The 17,610-nt window shown below is 45.7% G+C and overlaps 1 pseudogene; it reads left to right on the top strand.

Annotated features, from left to right (window-relative positions):
• The first annotated feature begins 359 nt into the window (after nt 1–359).
• Nucleotides 360–16,949, top strand: LOC119360869 (annotated as a pseudogene).
• The last annotated feature ends 661 nt before the right edge of the window (nt 16,950–17,610 follow it).

Genomic DNA, 17,610 nt, shown 5'->3' with positions numbered 1-17,610 from the left:
GTAGTTATCCTTTTCCAAAGTGATTTTTGCTGCATCCGCTCTATCTTTTCGTTTCGAGGCAGGGCGACCGCGGGGCGACGTGCTTGTTCGCGCAGGGTGGCGGCGGCGGCGGCGGCGGTGGCGGCGGGGCCCAGGGCGGATCTCCATTCTCCGTCCATCTATGCCCCCCCCCCGATGGTAACTCGAGCCCGAATGCTTTCCATTTTCGTTGTTTTCTTCCCCTCCCCCGTTGGATTTAGGGTTAGGGCGTCGCTAGCCGCGGGCCACCGCCGGCGCCGGCGCGGACGAGGATGGGTTTGTGTTCCCGCGGTCGAGGGAGGCGGCGGGGTGGCGTTCCCGCGGTCGAGGGAGGCGGCGGGATGGCGTTCCCGCGGTCGAGGGAGGCGGCAGGGTGGCGTTCCCGCGGGTCGAGGGAGGCGTCGGGGTGGCGTTCCCGCGGGCAGAGGGAGTTGGCGCGGTGGTGAATTTGAATCTGGTAGCATTCCAGCAACTGGATTGATTCAGGGAAGCAAACCACAACTCTTTCTACATGTTGATGTCTTGCTGACCCAATCATTAGCAGGTTTTCCTTGGCCGCCAAGGAATTTAGGTACTTGACTAATCGAGGTACAGGGATGTTTTTAGCTTATGTTTTTGGAGAATCGATGGGGATGTTGAGTCGGTTTAGAAATGACATGATAATGCATTTCATGATGAACCTAATGGAATCAACTTTGGTATTCTAGATGTTGTTGATAGTTTACAAAGTATGACTTTCAAAATGTCTGATATGCACTATATATTTTTTGCCAATGAATCACTACTCGTTCTGCTGCGCAACCCAACATCCCTAAATTCATAGGTTTGTCAGAATTTTTTAGGTGTTCATGTATGTTTTTTTCTAGCTTCTGATGGTTCGGTTTTATGGTTTTATTGACTTGTGTATTTTCCTTTTTTGTAGATGTTGCAGGTAACTCTGGTGAGAATGAGGGGAGTAAGAAGGCTAAGAAGAAGATTAAGAAGAAAGGCAATCTATGTGGCTTTAAGTCAAGGTTTAACTCAAAAAGGCTGGCTCAGATTGGGAAGCAAATATCACCGGAAAAATAGAGAGTCATAAGGGAGGGACCGTTTGGAGACTTGTTGGACATCCGGTCTTTCAAGGTGCCCCATGAGCTCATTGAGTTTGTTGCAATGAACACGAATCACGTACTCTCTGAGTTCAAACACAAGAACAAATCTATCACCTTCAGCAAGCTTATGGTGAAAAGGATTTTCAACGTGCCATCCGGTGATAGACCCGTGAAGCTTCTAAAGAAGAGTGATGAACATGATCTTCGCAGCATCTACAAGGAGGGGAACAGGGCTCCAATCGCCCATGTTGTCAAGTTGCTCACTAGTTGCAGTGAGGAGGACGTGGTTATGATAAATAAGACTTGGGCACTCCTTGCGTTGGCAACAGTTTTGTGCCCAGGCACGGGCAATATGGTGAATCTCGAGTATCTTGCTTCCCTCGAAGATATGTCTTTGGTGCATGAATTCGCTTGGGATGAGCACTTGTTGACACGAGCTATGGAGGAGGTTGGAGTCTTTCAAGAGAAGAAGAGGATGCAAGCAAACGCAGAAAAAGAGTTTCAGATTGCTTCATGCCTTCCCATGTTAGCGGTATGCAACGCAACATTACGAAATACCTCCATCTTTCCCCTTTGCTGCATGAAACCTTCATGCCTTTATGTTTTTTGTTGGCTAATGTCCTTTTTCCATGACATTCAGATCATATACATGGATCATGTTGATATCCCGGCTGGCCTCCCAAATGAGCATGCTATTGATTATTCCGTGCCAAGGATACGTTTTGTTTGCCAAAAGGATTTTGAGTGATTGGATAAAGTTGACAAAAACAAGCTCACTTGTGACACCCCCGATTTGACCGTACACTAATCATGCACGCAAATGTGTACGATCAAGATCAAGGACTCACGGGAAGATATCACACCACAACTCTACAAATAAAATAAGTCATACAAGCATCATATTACAAGCCAGGGGCCTCGAAAGGCTCGAAAACAAGAGCTCGATCATAGACGAGTCAGCGGAAGCAACAATATCTGAGTACAGACATAAGAGAACAAGTTTGCCTTAAGGAGGCTAGCACAAACTGGGATACAGATCGAAAGAGGCGCATGCCTCCTACCTGGGATCCTCCTAACTACTCCTGGTCGTCGTCAGCGGGCAGCACGTAGTAGTAGGCACCTTGATGTAGTAGGAGTTGTCGTCGACGGTGGCGTCTGGCTCCTGGGCTCCAGCATCTGGTTGCGACAACCAGGTAGAAAGGATAGAGGAAAGGGAAGGAGAAAGCAACCGTGAGTACTCATCCAAAGTACTCGCAAGCAAGGAGCTACACTACATATGTATGCATTGGTATCAACTGGAATAAGGCTATTATATGTGGACTGAACTGCAGAAAGCCGGGATAAGGGGGGATAGCTAGTCCTTTCGAAGACTACGCTTCTGGCAGCCTCCGTCTTGCAGCATGTAGATGAGATTAGACTAAAGTCCTCCAAGTATCATCACGTAGCATAATCCTAACCGATGATCCTCCCCTCGTCGCCCTGTGAGAGAGCGACCACCGGTTGTATCTGGCACTTGAAAGGGTGTGTTTTATTAAGTATCCAGTTCTAGTTGTCATAAGGTCAAGGTACAACTCCAAGTCGTCCTGTTATCGAAGATCACGGCTATTCGAATAGATTAACTTCCCTGCAGGGGTGCACCACATAACCCAACACGCTCGATCCCATTTGGCCGGACACACTTTCCTGGGTCATGCCCGGCCTCGGAAGATCAACACGTCGCAGCCCTACCTAGACACAACAGAGAGGTCAGCACGCCGGTCTAATTCCTATGGCGCAGGGGTCTGGGCCCATCGCCCTTTGCACACCTGCACGTTGCGAACGCGGCCGGAAGCAGAACTAGCCCCCTTAATACAAGAGCAGGCTTACGGTTCAATCCGGCGCGCGCCACTCAGTCGCTGACGTCACGAAGGCTTCGGCTGATACCACGACGTCGAGTGCCCATAACTGTCCCCGCGTAGATGGTTAGTGCGTATAGGCCAGTAGCCAGACTCAGATCAAATACCAAGATCTCGTTAAACGTGTTATTCTGAAATAACCACGGACGCCGACCAGGGCCAGGCCCACCTCTCTCCTAGGTGGTCTCAACCTGCCCTGTCGCCCCGCCTCAAAGTAACAGTCGGGGGCCGTCGGGAACCCAGGCCCACCTCTACCGGGATGGAGCCACCTGCCCCTTCAACCCCCATCTCCGAACAGTATCATAAGTAATGTAATTGTGTAAAGTATATAGTATATGCCCGTGATCACCTCCCGAAGTGATCACGGCCCAGTAGTATAGCATGGCAGACGGACAAGAGTGTAGGGCCACTGATGGAACACTAGCATCCTATACTAAGCAGTAGGATAGCAGGTAATGGTAACAACAGTAGTAGCAAGGACAGGCTATGCATCAGGATAGGAATAACGGAAAGCAGTAACATGCTACACTACTCTAATGTAAGCAGTATAGAGAAGAGTAGGCGGTATCTGGTGATCAAAGGGGGGGCTTGCCTGGTTGCTCTGGCAAGAGAGAGGGGTCGTCAACACCGTAGTCGTACTGGGTAGCAGCGGCGTCGGTCTCGGTGTCTAGCGAGAGAAGAGGGGGAAGAAACAATAAATATAATGCAAACAATTGCATGACGATGCATGACATGACAAAGCGTGATGCTAGGGGTGCCCTAACGCGGTACGAGGTGGTACCGGTGAAGGGGGGAAACATCCGTGAAATTATCCCCGGTGTTCCGCGTTTTCGGACAAACGAACCGGAGGGAGAAAGTTGCATGTTTGCTATGCTAGGGATGCGTGGCGGACGAACGGGCTGCGTATCCGGATTCGTCTCGCCGTTCTGAGCAACTTTCATGTACAAAGTATTTTCATCTGACTTACGGTTTATTTTATTTTAATTTTCAATTTTTTTAAACAATTCCTGAAATTATTTTAATTATTAATAATTCAAACTCATTAAACCTAAATGCAATGGTTACCCAAAGCGTGTACCCATAGTGTGCTTAGGGGCTGACAGCTGGACCTGGTCAACTATCCAGTCTTAGTTTGACTGGACCGTTGACTGGTCAAATGGGTCAGACCTCACATGTCAGTGCCCCTGCTTTAATTAACAGTGTATTTATTTACTGATTAGACTAACTAAGCTGCAGGCCTCACTGTTAATGTGATTAGGCTAATTAACTAATTACTAATCATTTAATTAATTAAGCCACTAATTATTTACTTTATTATTATTATTATTTCTTTTTTTTTCTAATGGGGTCGGCCACACACTAAGAGTACACACGCACACACACCACTCAGCACATTGATACATCACGAGTGTACATATATACAACCCATGCACACGCAGGTGAGGCCAACTAACACCATAACAAACTCCACTAATCTAGTAGTATACACGCAGTATGACCAGATGACCAGGTAAGTATTCACGTACGAGCAGGCGGTAGAATAGGATTCTCCAACAGTGGTCATGGCCAAAACGAGCAGCAGGCAGCAGGAACAGAGTTTTAGCGGCAGCAACGGCAACACATGAGGCAGCGGCCACGAGCAGCAGCAGTTGGGAGGCGCGCGGCAAGAGCAGCAGTAGACGCAGGCGGGCGCGGCGCGGCCGCGTGTGGCGGCAGCAGGAGCAGCGCGAGCAAATACTCACGTACGTACATACGCGTACAAGCGGACTCGGATGAGCTCGGGACGGCAAACGGCGACCAAATCAAGGCTGAGGAAGGGGGAATCCGGAGGAGAAGCTCACCAAGGAGCCGGGGACGTGGTCGGGGAGGCTGGGGACGGTCGGGGTCGAGCGAATCGACGACGGCGGCCGTCGGTGCAGGATGTCGAAGACGAGATCGATGGCGGCGAATCGGTGCGGCTCCGCTCGATTTGACGCTCTGGATGGACGAGGTCGACGATGGCGATCCTCCTGAACTCGTCGGTGTAGCGAGCGGTGGCCGGTGGCCGCGGGCTTGACGACGGCGTGGTGACGTCCCGCCTGGCCGTCAAAACAGAGAGAGGGGGAGGGGTGAGCGAGAGGCTGTGGGGAGAGCGCGAGCGAGGGGGGTCTAGGGCTAGGGTTAGAGGGAGGGGCACCGGGGTCTTGTAGGTCGGGGTCGCCGGCCGGATGGCCGCCACGACGTCGGCCGGTGCCGTGGCGGGCATCGGCTCTGCGCACGACCCCCTCTGTGAACAGAGGAGGAGGCGACGTGGGGAGTGGGCTGGCCTGGCCTGGCCAGCTAGGCCTTGGCCCAGGGGAGGGGGTTTTCCTTTTCTCTTGTTTTATTTTCTGTTTTGCCCTTTTCTTTTTTTTTGTTTCTTTTAATTACCTTCTGTTTTCCATCTAAAACTTGAACCAAATGACTTTTGTAAAAAGTGGAGCCTTGACATATAAATACTATGCAATAAGCTGCACTGCCACCAAAAGTCTAGTCCCCATATAATTTAGTTTGATACTTTATTAATTAGTAATGGCATTTAAATCGTTTTGATTGATCCTATTTTATTTATATTAGAGCATTTAAACACTTTATAAAAACGTGGTCCTCCATCATAATTACTTATGCATTATTTGACACAACCCGAACAATTTAGTTTTGATGTTCGAAAACTTTTGTGGTTTGCCATATTTTGAATTAGAATTTTGAATCCGTTTTTGAACTAACGTGAGGTTAACAACAGTAACCCTGGTGACGTGGCATCATTAGCAGGGAATTCCTGTAGCTTAATTATCCGGGCGTGACAATTCTCCTCCACTACAAGAAATCTCGTCCCGAGATTTAGGACCGGGAGTAAGGGGGAAAGTTTTGGTTACGAAATTCTAACGATTCTTCTCGGTCATAGTTGCTCTTCTCGAAGAGGTCGATCCATTACATTGATGTCTTCATTCCTTTGCTGCCGGTCATCATGATGAAGTCGACATCCTTTCTTCGGGATCTTCATCGTACTTACGAATAGGTAACGGGGTAGATCGGCAACGACAGAATGTTATAAGGGTAATAATCTGGGATTAACCCATGAATGAGTATATGAGTACCTCTCGAGTTGAACAAATAAAACACATCGAGAGTGAGGTTTGAAGGTACAATAAGAGGTTCCAAGCAGATAGATAGTTGCTCGAAGTCCGAACCAGAGTGAGAAAGGGGTTCAGAGCAGCGAGAGTAAGTATAGCGTCTGATACCAGAATAGAGCACTAGGAAGGTGGCCCATGAGTTAAATACAAAGCCAAGCATGGGAATAACCATTAGAAACAGGATTGTACAGGTGAGTCAGGTTTCGATCTTGTGGAACTATGGGTTATGGGTCCACTATGTGGGTTAAAAGTAGGAAGAGGGGTGACGTCTTGCACGATCATGTAAGCAAGGCATGTCAGAGGGTGGCTCGTCGATTATGTCGGCAACAACGTCGGTACCAAGGGCGAGGGACGAAGAGAACCATTTTCCTGCTCGTCGAAAACGAGGCGGACCAATAGGCAAAATTCCCGTCCATCGGTGGCTACCGGAATGTCATCAACAATAGCAACAGGGTCTTACTGACAGAGTTGTACACCAAGGTGTTTGCACAAGCAGGGAATTATTACTGCTTATATCATATAGATCATAGAAAGGGTTTAAACAAACCAATGGAAAGGGAAAAGTGTCTATCCTATTTAATCAGAACAATGGAAAGAAAAATGTGTTTAAACACATATTTCAACATATTTCAAGGGTATATCCTTCCCAAGGACAAGCTAAGCATGATATCCATGACAGGATATAACGTAGAAAACTCTTTAGGTAGGGGAGAGAGATTTTCATGACATTATCCATACAACGGTGTTTGGATAATAGAGCAGGAAACATTTGGCATTTCGATTCAATGTTCTTGTTGAAAATCGGTGTACCACAGACAAGTTCGAGACAGTATTGACATGGTCTTCAAGCAAAGGTCAGACTTTGGATACACAAAGGATCCATCAGGATAAACTTATTAAACAAGGCATTCAATTTCCTCATGGAAAAATGGTTAATCTTGTTAAAAAGGAAACTATAACACTAGGCCCTTCGGTCAAGTGTGCTAGGAATGACATCACCTTACCGGGTCATGAAAGACCAATGTTATAACTCTTGGAAATATATTCCAACCATCATATCTGACCGAGATTCAAATGTGATGGGTGTCAAGATAACTCAGACTCAGGATACCTGAGAAGAAAGGTGCAACACAAATTGTCGAGATGACATTATAAGATTCTCGGGAATTGAATTATGGGAGCGAGTTCCGACACAAGAGTTCAATAGTAAACCAAGGAGAGGATGAGGAGGTGGCTGATAGGCTCAGCAACAAATCATCGAGATTTCCAAAGGATTGATTTCCACAATTATGTGAACAAGGAAATATCATTTGTCGGATCAAATGATATAATGATGTATGCTCGAGAGAAACATACACGACTGAACAATGATAGAAGGGTGCACCCAGGAATCTAGACTAGGTAGCACGATCAATGTTCGAATGATGATTCAATAAGCAATAGACTTAGAATGAAACTGTAGACCAATAACCTCAAAGCAATAGGGTTGCTAGAAGTTTAGAATTTACACATCACAGACCATTTGTCGGTATTCCGGTTAGAAACAACACGGAGACCAAGAAAGAATGGTGATGGTGAGAAGCATCAATATACCAAGAATTCTTAAGAGGTGGAGCAATCCTCACAACATCCTTGTCATAAAGGACATTAATACTTCAAGGTGGAACATCATACAAGCTGGACAGCAAGTTGCAATCATAACATGAACACGTTTGTGTTGCGGGAAGGCAAGAATGTTGTCGATGATAACACAATCATCGAGGGGCAAGGATGGTAATTCTCATCATGAATTTGATTGATATCCTAGAAGAGCTCAGGATGTTGCTGATGACCACGACACATTTGTCGAGAGATTTCATGAAGATGTAATCGGTCGGCGATGACATCAAGTCAAATGATGATGCAGCGAAAGTCAAATAATACTTGAAGAAGAACTCACAAGAAGTTATGCAGTTCCGTGATAATCTCGAGATACCAGAGGGGGTAATACTCGATGACAGATCAAAGTAGAGGTTGGACTGGGGTATTGCTCTACAGAAGACAAGCGCTTAAACTTGCACGTGAAATGGTATTTAAAGGAGAACATGGTCGGAACCACGATTGCAAAAGGCCAGATCCCGGATATAAGATGAACTTATATGAAAGGAATAATCTAATTTAAGAGAAGCTTTAATGATAAGATCTACATCGTGTCCATGGGCATGAACACAAAGTTCAAGGTCGACTCCCACTTCTTCAATGCATAACCTTTCATTCACTGCTCTAGATAAAGATGACCTCGGTGTCAAAACCTACCTGGTGAATTACCAGAGGAGTATGACCCATGAAAACTTTTGGGTTCACACATATTAAGGAAGGCATAGGTTCAACCCGTCAGGGTATCGTGGAAACATATACCACAAGCTTCAATAGTAAATATCACCAGCTCGAAAGTAGAGCATGGTTGGCCAAATCAGAGAACGGGATTTACCAATGGTATTATGTATCCCGAAAAGAACTTCTCGAGGTTTTTGTATACGAAGGACACTGTCAGATGGTACTTCAACAAAGGACTTGATGGTTCATAACGAGCTGATGTGAGCATCGGCACACAACCAGAGGAAGAATCAAGGCAAGGGCCTTAGATTATAGAAACAACCGACTAATTCCAAGCTCAAATGCAAAGGAAATATGACTTCCAAATCAAAGGATCAGAAGCAAACGCTCTGATCAAGGATGGATAAATTCAATAGACCTAAGGGTAAAATTGACGGCAAATAGATTGGTCGAGAACAAGCTCATGTTCAAAATGACGCCTGAGCCGGAAGGATAATTTAAAAGGATCAACTGACGATTGCGTGCATTCGCACTCATGTTGAATCAATAGGATCAAAATGACGGGGTCTAAGGATACTAACGAATATTGCCAGACATATGGAAAGCATCCATAATGCAAGCAGACAAGTATTGCAGAGCAATAAGCTACTGAGGAATTTTGAAGGATTGAATAGTATTTCGAAGACAATTGCGAAACACATGAACAACTGGGGATGAGCGGATACTCGATAAGGGCGAGAAATTATCCGTAGGGGTATTCAGGTGGCAAGGAACTGCAACGCAGTGAGCTCAAAGGATTCTCGGGACAACAAAGAGTATTTTGGGACATCTTGTAATAACAAGATCAACGGGGAATGATTGTATGAATGGAAAGTGTATGCAGTTTTCATAGGGGTTGACGGTGGAAGGAAATTGCAAATGCGATGGTACAAAGACTCGAGAGAATAGCGTAGAGTAACTTCGGAATCTTCTAGTGCAGCAGGCGATTATCTGAAGTGAGGGGCTCTCCGGGAGAAAGTACTTGCGAGAACCTAAAGTTAGTTTTGTTTTTAACAAAATCACTTAACCCGAATAGAAGAGAGCTCAGAGTCCCAGAGTAAAGATCGAGGAGTAAAAGATCCTAATACCACCCAATGGCGACGTGAGCCCGTAAGGCGCACATCCATGTTAGTAAAAGTTTTGTAATATCTAGACTCGACTTTGGCCAAGGAGGGTGGAAGGGGGATTCCTACAAGCAGTCGGTTCTGATACCAACTTGTGACACCCCCGATTTGACCGTACACTAATCATGCACGCAAATGTGTATGATCAAGATCAAGGACTCACGGGAAGATATCACACCACAACTCTACAAATAAAATAAGTCATACAAGCATCATATTACAAGCCAGGGGCCTCGAAGGCTCGAAAACAAGAGCTCGATCATAGACGAGTCAGCGGAAGCAACAATATCTGAGTACAGACATAAGAGAACAAGTGTGCCTTAAGGAGGCTAGCACAAACTGGGATACAGATCGAAAGAGGCGCATGCCTCCTACCTGAGATCCTCCTAACTACTCCTGGTCGTCGTCAGCGGGCAGCACGTAGTAGTAGGCACCTTGGTGTAGTAGGAGTCGTCGTCGACGGTGGCGTCTGGCTCCTGGGCTCCAGCATCTGGTTGCGACAACCAGGTAGAAAGGATAGAGGGAAGGGAAGGAGAAAGCAACCGTGAGTACTCATCCAAAGTACTCGCAAGCAAGGAGCTACACTACATATGTATGCATTGGTATCAACTGGAATAAGGCTATTATATGTGGACTGAACTGCAGAAAGCCGGGATAAGGGGGGATAGCTAGTCCTTTCGAAGACTACGCTTCTGGCAGCCTCCGTCTTGCAGCATGTAGATGAGAATAGACTAAAGTCCTCCAAGTATCATCACGTAGCATAATCCTAACCGATGATCCTCCCCTCATCGCCCTGTGAGAGAGCGACCACCGGTTGTATCTGGCACTTGAAAGGGTGTGTTTTATTAAGTATCCAGTTCTAGTTGTCATAAGGTCAAGGTACAACTCCAAGTCGTCCTGTTATCGAAGATCACGGCTATTCGAATAGATTAACTTCCCTGCAGGGCTGCACCACATAACCCAACACGCTCGATCCCATTTGGCCGGACACACTTTCCTGGGTCATGCCCGGCCTCGGAAGATCAACACGTCGCAGCCCTACCTAGACACAACAGAGAGGTCAGCACGCCGGTCTAATTCCTATGGCGCAGGGGTCTGGGCCCATCGCCCTTTGCACACCTGCACGTTGCGAACGCGGCCGGAAGCAGAACTAGCCCCCTTAATACAAGAGCAGGCTTACGGTCCAATCCGGCGCGCGCCACTCAGTCGCTGACGTCACGAAGGCTTCGGCTGATACCACGACGTCGAGTGCCCATAACTGTCCCCGCGTAGATGGTTAGTGCGTATAGGCCAGTAGCCAGACTCAGATCAAATACCAAGATCTCGTTAAACGTGTTATTCTGAAATAACCACGGACGCCGACCAGGGCCAGGCCCACCTCTCTCCTAGGTGGTCTCAACCTGCCCTGTCGCCCCGCCTCAAAGTAACAGTCGGGGGCCGTCGGGAACCCAGGCCCACCTCTACCGGGATGGAGCCACCTGCCCCTTCAACCCCCATCTCCGAACAGTATCATAAGTAATGTAATTGTGTAAAGTATATAGTATATGCCCGTGATCACCTCCCGAAGTGATCACGGCCCAGTAGTATAGCATGGCAGACGGACAAGAGTGTAGGGCCACTGATGGAACACTAGCATCCTATACTAAGCAGTAGGATAGCAGGTAATGGTAACAACAGTAGTAGCAAGGACAGGCTATGCATCAGGATAGGAATAACGAAAAGCAGTAACATGCTACACTACTCTAATGCAAGCAGTATAGAGAAGAGTAGGCGGTAACTGGTGATCAAAGGGGGGGCTTGCCTGGTTGCTCTGGCAAGAGAGAGGGGTCGTCAACACCGTAGTCGTACTGGGTAGCAGCGGCGTCGGTCTCGGTGTCTAGCGAGAGAAGAGGGGGAAGAAACAATAAATATAATGCAAACAATTGCATGACGATGCATGACATGACAAAGCGTGATGCTAGGGGTGCCCTAACGCGGTACGAGGTGGTACCGGTGAAGGGGGGAAACATCCGTGAAATTATCCCCGGTGTTCCGCGTTTTCGGACAAACGAACCGGAGGGAGAAAGTTGCATGTTTGCTATGCTAGGGATGCGTGGCGGACGAACGGGCTGCGTATCCGGATTCGTCTCGCCGTTCTGAGCAACTTTCATGTACAAAGTATTTTCATCTGACTTACGGTTTATTTTATTTTAATTTTCAATTTTTTTTAAACAATTCCTGAAATTATTTTAATTATTAATAATTCAAACTCATTAAACCTAAATGCAATGGTTACCCAAAGCGTGTACCCATAGTGTGCTTAGGGGCTGACAGCTGGACCTGGTCAACTATCCAGTCTTAGTTTGACTGGACCGTTGACTGGTCAAATGGGTCAGACCTCACATGTCAGTGCCCCTGCTTTAATTAACAGTGTATTTATTTACTGATTAGACTAACTAAGCTGCAGGCCTCACTGTTAATGTGATTAGGCTAATTAACTAATTACTAATCATTTAATTAATTAAGCCACTAATTATTTACTTTATTATTATTATTATTTCTTTTTTTTTTCTAATGGGGTCGGCCACACACTAAGAATACACACGCACACACACCACGCAGCACACTGATACATCACGAGTGTACATATATACAACCCATGCACACGCAGGTGAGGCCAACTAACACCATAACAAACTCCACTAATCTAGTAGTATACACGCAGTATGACCAGATGACCAGGTAAGTATTCACGTACAAGCAGGCGGTAGAATAGGATTCTCCAACAGTGGTCATGGCCAAAACGAGCAGCAGGCAGCAGGAACAGAGTTTTAGCGGCAGCAACGGCAACACATGAGGCAGCGGCCACGAGCAGCAGCAGTTGGGAGGCGCGCAGCAAGAGCAGCAGTAGACGCAGGCGGGCGCGGCGCGGCCGCGTGTGGCGGCAGCAGGAGCAGCGCGAGAAAATACTCACGTACGTACGTACGCGTACAAGCGGACTCGTATGAGCTCGGGACGGCAAACGGCGACCAAATCAAGGCTGAGGAAGGGGGAATCCGGAGGAGAAGCTCACCAAGGAGCCGGGGACGTGGTCGGGGAGGCTGGGGACGGTCGGGGTCGAGCGAATCAACGACGGCGGCCGTCGGTGCAGGATGTCGAAGACGAGATCGATGGCGGCGAATCGGTGCGGCTCCGCTCGATTTGACGCTCTGGATGGACGAGGTCGACGATGGCGATCCTCCTGAACTCGTCGGTGCGGCGAGCGGTGGCCGGTGGCCGCGGGCTTGACGACGGCATGGTGACGTCCCGCCTGGCCGTCAAAACAGAGAGAGGGGGAGGGGTGAGCGAGAGGCTGTGGGGAGAGCGCGAGCGAGGGGGGTCTAGGGCTAGGGTTAGAGGGAGGGGCACCGGGGTCTTGTAGGTCGGGGTCGCCGGCCTGATGGCCGCCACGACGTCGGCCGGTGCCGTGGCGGGCATCGGCTCTGCCCACGACCCCCTCTGTGAACAGAGGAGGAGGCGACGTGGGGAGTGGGCTGGCCTGGCCTGGCCAGCTAGGCCTTGGCCCAGGGGAGGGGGTTTTCCTTTTCTCTTGTTTTATTTTCTGTTTTGCCCTTTTCTTTTTTTTTGTTTCTTTTAATTACCTCCTGTTTTCCATCTAAAACTTGAACCAAATGACTTTTGTAAAAAGTGGAGCCTTGACATATAAATACTATGCAATAAGCTGCACTGCCACCAAAAGTCTAGTCCCCATATAATTTAGTTTGATACTTTATTAATTAGTAATGGCATTTAAATCGTTTTGATTGATCCTATTTTATTTATATTAGAGCATTTAAACACTTTATAAAAACGTGGTCCTCCATCATAATTACTTATGCATTATTTGACACAACCCGAACAATTTAGTTTTGATGTTCGAAAACTTTTGTGGTTTGCCATATTTTGAATTAGAATTTTGAATCCGTTTTTGAACTAACGTGAGGTTAACAACAGTAACCCTGGTGACGTGGCATCATTAGCAGGGAATTCCTGTAGCTTAATTATCCGGGCGTCACATCACTCTTGTCCAACCTTTCTACGGGAAACACACCCATGTAATTTTGCTACATCCCGCCTATGTATTTTCCTTTGTCAATGAGTATTAACACACCCATGTAGCAATCTTTGCTTTTCCAATTTAGTTTATGGAAGCTTTCTTATTTATGCCACTCATGTTTTGTTTTTCTAGATCCGGAGTTTGTGCAACACCCCCTATGCAGCACAACTTGTGGGACAGGAAGTTGGTGCTGAAGCAGCTAGTTGGAAGGGAGTTGATGCTGAAGCACCTAGTGGCCAAGGAACTAGTGGCCAAGGCAGCCAAATTCAAGGTGCTGAAATTCAAGCAAAGGACTCTCAATCAAATGAGGCTCAACAAAATGTTGATGCTGAACCACACCTATCATCATCGCTCAACGATTGGCTGCAGCAATCATTCCCTAGCATGCAAGATCTAAGGGTACATTATCTTTTTCATTGTATTCATTTCCTGTTTACCTTTGGCTTCGCATTATTTTATTATACCCAGTTGCAAGTGTATATTTATTTTGATGCATCCTTCATGTTGATGTGCAACAACCATGTTCTGTTTTTGCTTCATATGTTGTTCAAGTTCATACATACTATGCTTTTTTGCTACACCCATATGTCTAGTGTGCTACAACTACATTCTGTTTTTGCTTCAACCATGTCATAGTTTTGCTACATCCATATCATTAATTTGCTACCTACATAGTTGACAGTAAATTGCTACAGTCACACTCTTTATCTGATACGTAGTGACACAGCATCATACCTACTTGTTTTATCACTTCATCCATACCTCTAATGTGCCACACCCACATTTGTGTTTTTTTACATCCATACACATGACTAAAATGTTCAATACTTGCCTTCTTGTAGGTACCAACTCAGTTTCAAATGCTTTACGACAAGCACAAGGGTATTTTTGCATCGGAGGTGGATGATGTTGTTGGCAAGTTTGGACAGTGTTTAAAGGGATTGTAGTGCAACCGGATGGCAGCCCTCCTTCGTGATGTTGGAGACGCCATCACAGCTACCAGTGAGCCCAACTTCTCCTTTGAAGCACCTATCATGGACGAATGTCGCGGAAAAGAGAATGATGCTAAAGCTGCAAATGCTGGCATTGGTGCTCAAGCTCAAGCTGAAGGTACAACACCTAACATTAACAAGGATGAAGTCACCAGATTGAAGCAATAAGTTGCAACCGAGGCTGCTGAAACTCCTGAGCAACAACGAGTGAGTTTCGAGATGGAAGGCAACGTCTCACCTCACAGCCCCCCACTCTTCTATGATGCACCCAGGAGTGCGACAGCCGGCATTTGGGACGACGAGCCATCCTGTGAGTTGTTCCCAAAGGGCTCCGAAGAGTACGAGATGATGCATTGCACGGATGAGCCTATAACCAAGAAGAGCGCAGTCAACCCCATATTTGAAAACATCCCCGTGTTCCCTGTTTCAGACGATGATGGCAGCCCAAGTATGCTTCCTTCCTCCTGCATCATTTATTTTTGTTTTTCTCCATCTCTTTTTTTTCGCTACATATGTGTGATTGCAGCAAATACTCTTTTGTACAATCCCTTGCAAACTCATCCATTTTTGTTGCTTGCTACAGCCGCTAAGATGGTCGCTACAGAAGAGCAAATTGTTGATGCAAGCAGTGGCCCTAGCACACATGACAAGAACACCAGGAAGAAGAGGATGGCCAAAGTTCCAGCCGTAAAAAATATCAAGGCAAAGAAGCAAAAGGTCGATGCAGCTGTAGCCACATATGAGAAGTATGTAAAGCATGGGAAACCATTGAGGAGATCACATGCCAATGAACAAGTGTGAGCTACCTAAGCCCTATCTCTTTTTGCTTTCTGTTTTTTATTTTTTCCTGCTCGAAACAAATGATTCATTCGGTTGCATCTATGGTAACAAGACACCTTTCATAAAGATAGGTGGATTTTACATTGGATACAAGAAATTCCTGATATGCTTCAAGCCTCGCGGGGATATGAATGATGAGGTTATGTCCCTATGTATCGAGATGAACAACGTAGCATCCCGTGCAGCAAGTGGTACTAATCTGAAGAAATACATGTTCTCAGTCCACGCGGGGGTAAGTTTTTGCAAAAACAAGCAATGCTTCATTCCTTTTTTTCTTCACATTTTTTGTTGCAACACACACTAACCATTTCGAGGTGTCTTTCAAGTAGATCTTACTAAAACAAGACCCAACAACCTTCCAACCAGCAAAACTCATACCCGAGCTTGAAAGGGCTGTGACAAAGTTCAAGGCGAATAAATATGACCTCGTAAGTTTCTCGAGAGCCTATTTTTGTTTCACACCACAAATACTTTCAAAACATGATCCAATGATGTAGCATTTCCTTCGAAACATATGTAGCAATTATTATTGATGTTTACAACATCTCTTTGAAACATATGTATCAATTCTAGTTGTTGTTGAATGCTTTTTTGTTTGTAGTTACAACATTGGAAAGCTTACGTTCATTCCTACTAGGCTGTAACATTTTTTACATGTTCTGAGTACCTTTTTTGCCTTTCTTTTGTGTTTTACAGCTTTTTGTCACAATTGTTCATGAAAAGCATTGGATAATTGTTTACGCAAACTTGCTATACAAGCAGTGGAATGTATTTGACTCAATCCATTCAAAAGGGAAACAATCTCCTTTGAAGAAGCAGGCCAATAACCTGGTAGGCTCATGCTCTCTATTTTTATTTTTCTGTTTTCCCTTTGATTCATCTACATAAATGCCATGTTGTCATCTTCACACACCTCATCCTTTTTTTTCAAACTTTGGTGCGTGTTTTTCGGTTGTAGATCACAAACTTTGCAGCCCTCGCACAAGAGTACAGCCAATTCAATGTCAATGTTGGATCATTCGCCCGTGTTGACCTAGAGGATTACCCAAAGCAAGATAATTTGTGAGTTTTCTTTTTGAATTTTGCTTCAATGATGTGTTCCATTTCAACATTTTGTTGTATTAACTATGCATCGGAACTATGAAGGATAAATTTTTTTATCTCACAGATGTGATTGTGGCTTTTTCGGGCTCAAATATGTGGAGAACTTTGATGGGAACTCAATGAAAGAGTTCAATCAGGTACTTTCTTGTCATTTTGTTGCAATCTACTTTCTTTGTTTTCAATACTCATGCAACACAAGAATAATTAGTATCATACTTGCTTAATTTTTTCATTCATTTTTACAGGAAGATGTGGCGCGATACCGCATGGATGTGGCGCACAACCTTTGCACTCACCCAATGAACAATGCCCCAATGGAGCGGGCATTCATGGAAGAGTTGGCGGCTTAATTTGCGGGAGGGTTCAAGACGATCAAGCTCGTTTCCTTTCGTTAGGTCTAGAATCATGTCTGAGGTGGTAGCGTTCTGATGGTATTAGAGTAGTGCGTGTTCGTATGTACCCTAATGATACCTTCGGTAAACATATGTGTTCTTTTGGTATGTAAACCAATGATAACTTGATCTCTTTGGATGAAGCACTTCTTCCGTTTTTAATGGATGTGATCTGCTGCTTGCCAACATGATCATGCATTGACAACCGTTTATTGTTTTGCTGGTTATGAGCTTCATCCATAGAAGTTTCAAGGGAATCTCTGTGCAATTTTCCCCTCGAAACCTTTTTCATGAAAACAATATGTGGATGCTGCATTGTCACAGTCAAATTGTTGGAAGCTTACAAAAAATAGCTACAACCTTCTGTTAGATTTGTTGCAGGGCAAAATTTACATTTTTACCTGCAAATTAGCTACATCCCTGTGATATTATTGCTGGAAGCATAATGTAAATAAGCTTCCTTCCCAAACTCTTGCTGCATAGCAAAATCAACACTTTAAATCAAATCATTCAAGGCTTTTTCCCTTTTCATACTTGTTATTTTGCTTCAACCATGTTAAAAAAAGCTTCAA

This window comes from Triticum dicoccoides, chromosome 2B (genome assembly GCF_002162155.2).
Source record: "Triticum dicoccoides isolate Atlit2015 ecotype Zavitan chromosome 2B, WEW_v2.0, whole genome shotgun sequence".
Classification (NCBI taxonomy): Eukaryota; Viridiplantae; Streptophyta; class Magnoliopsida; order Poales; family Poaceae; genus Triticum; species Triticum dicoccoides.
This window is presented reverse-complemented; position numbering and strand designations above follow the sequence as displayed.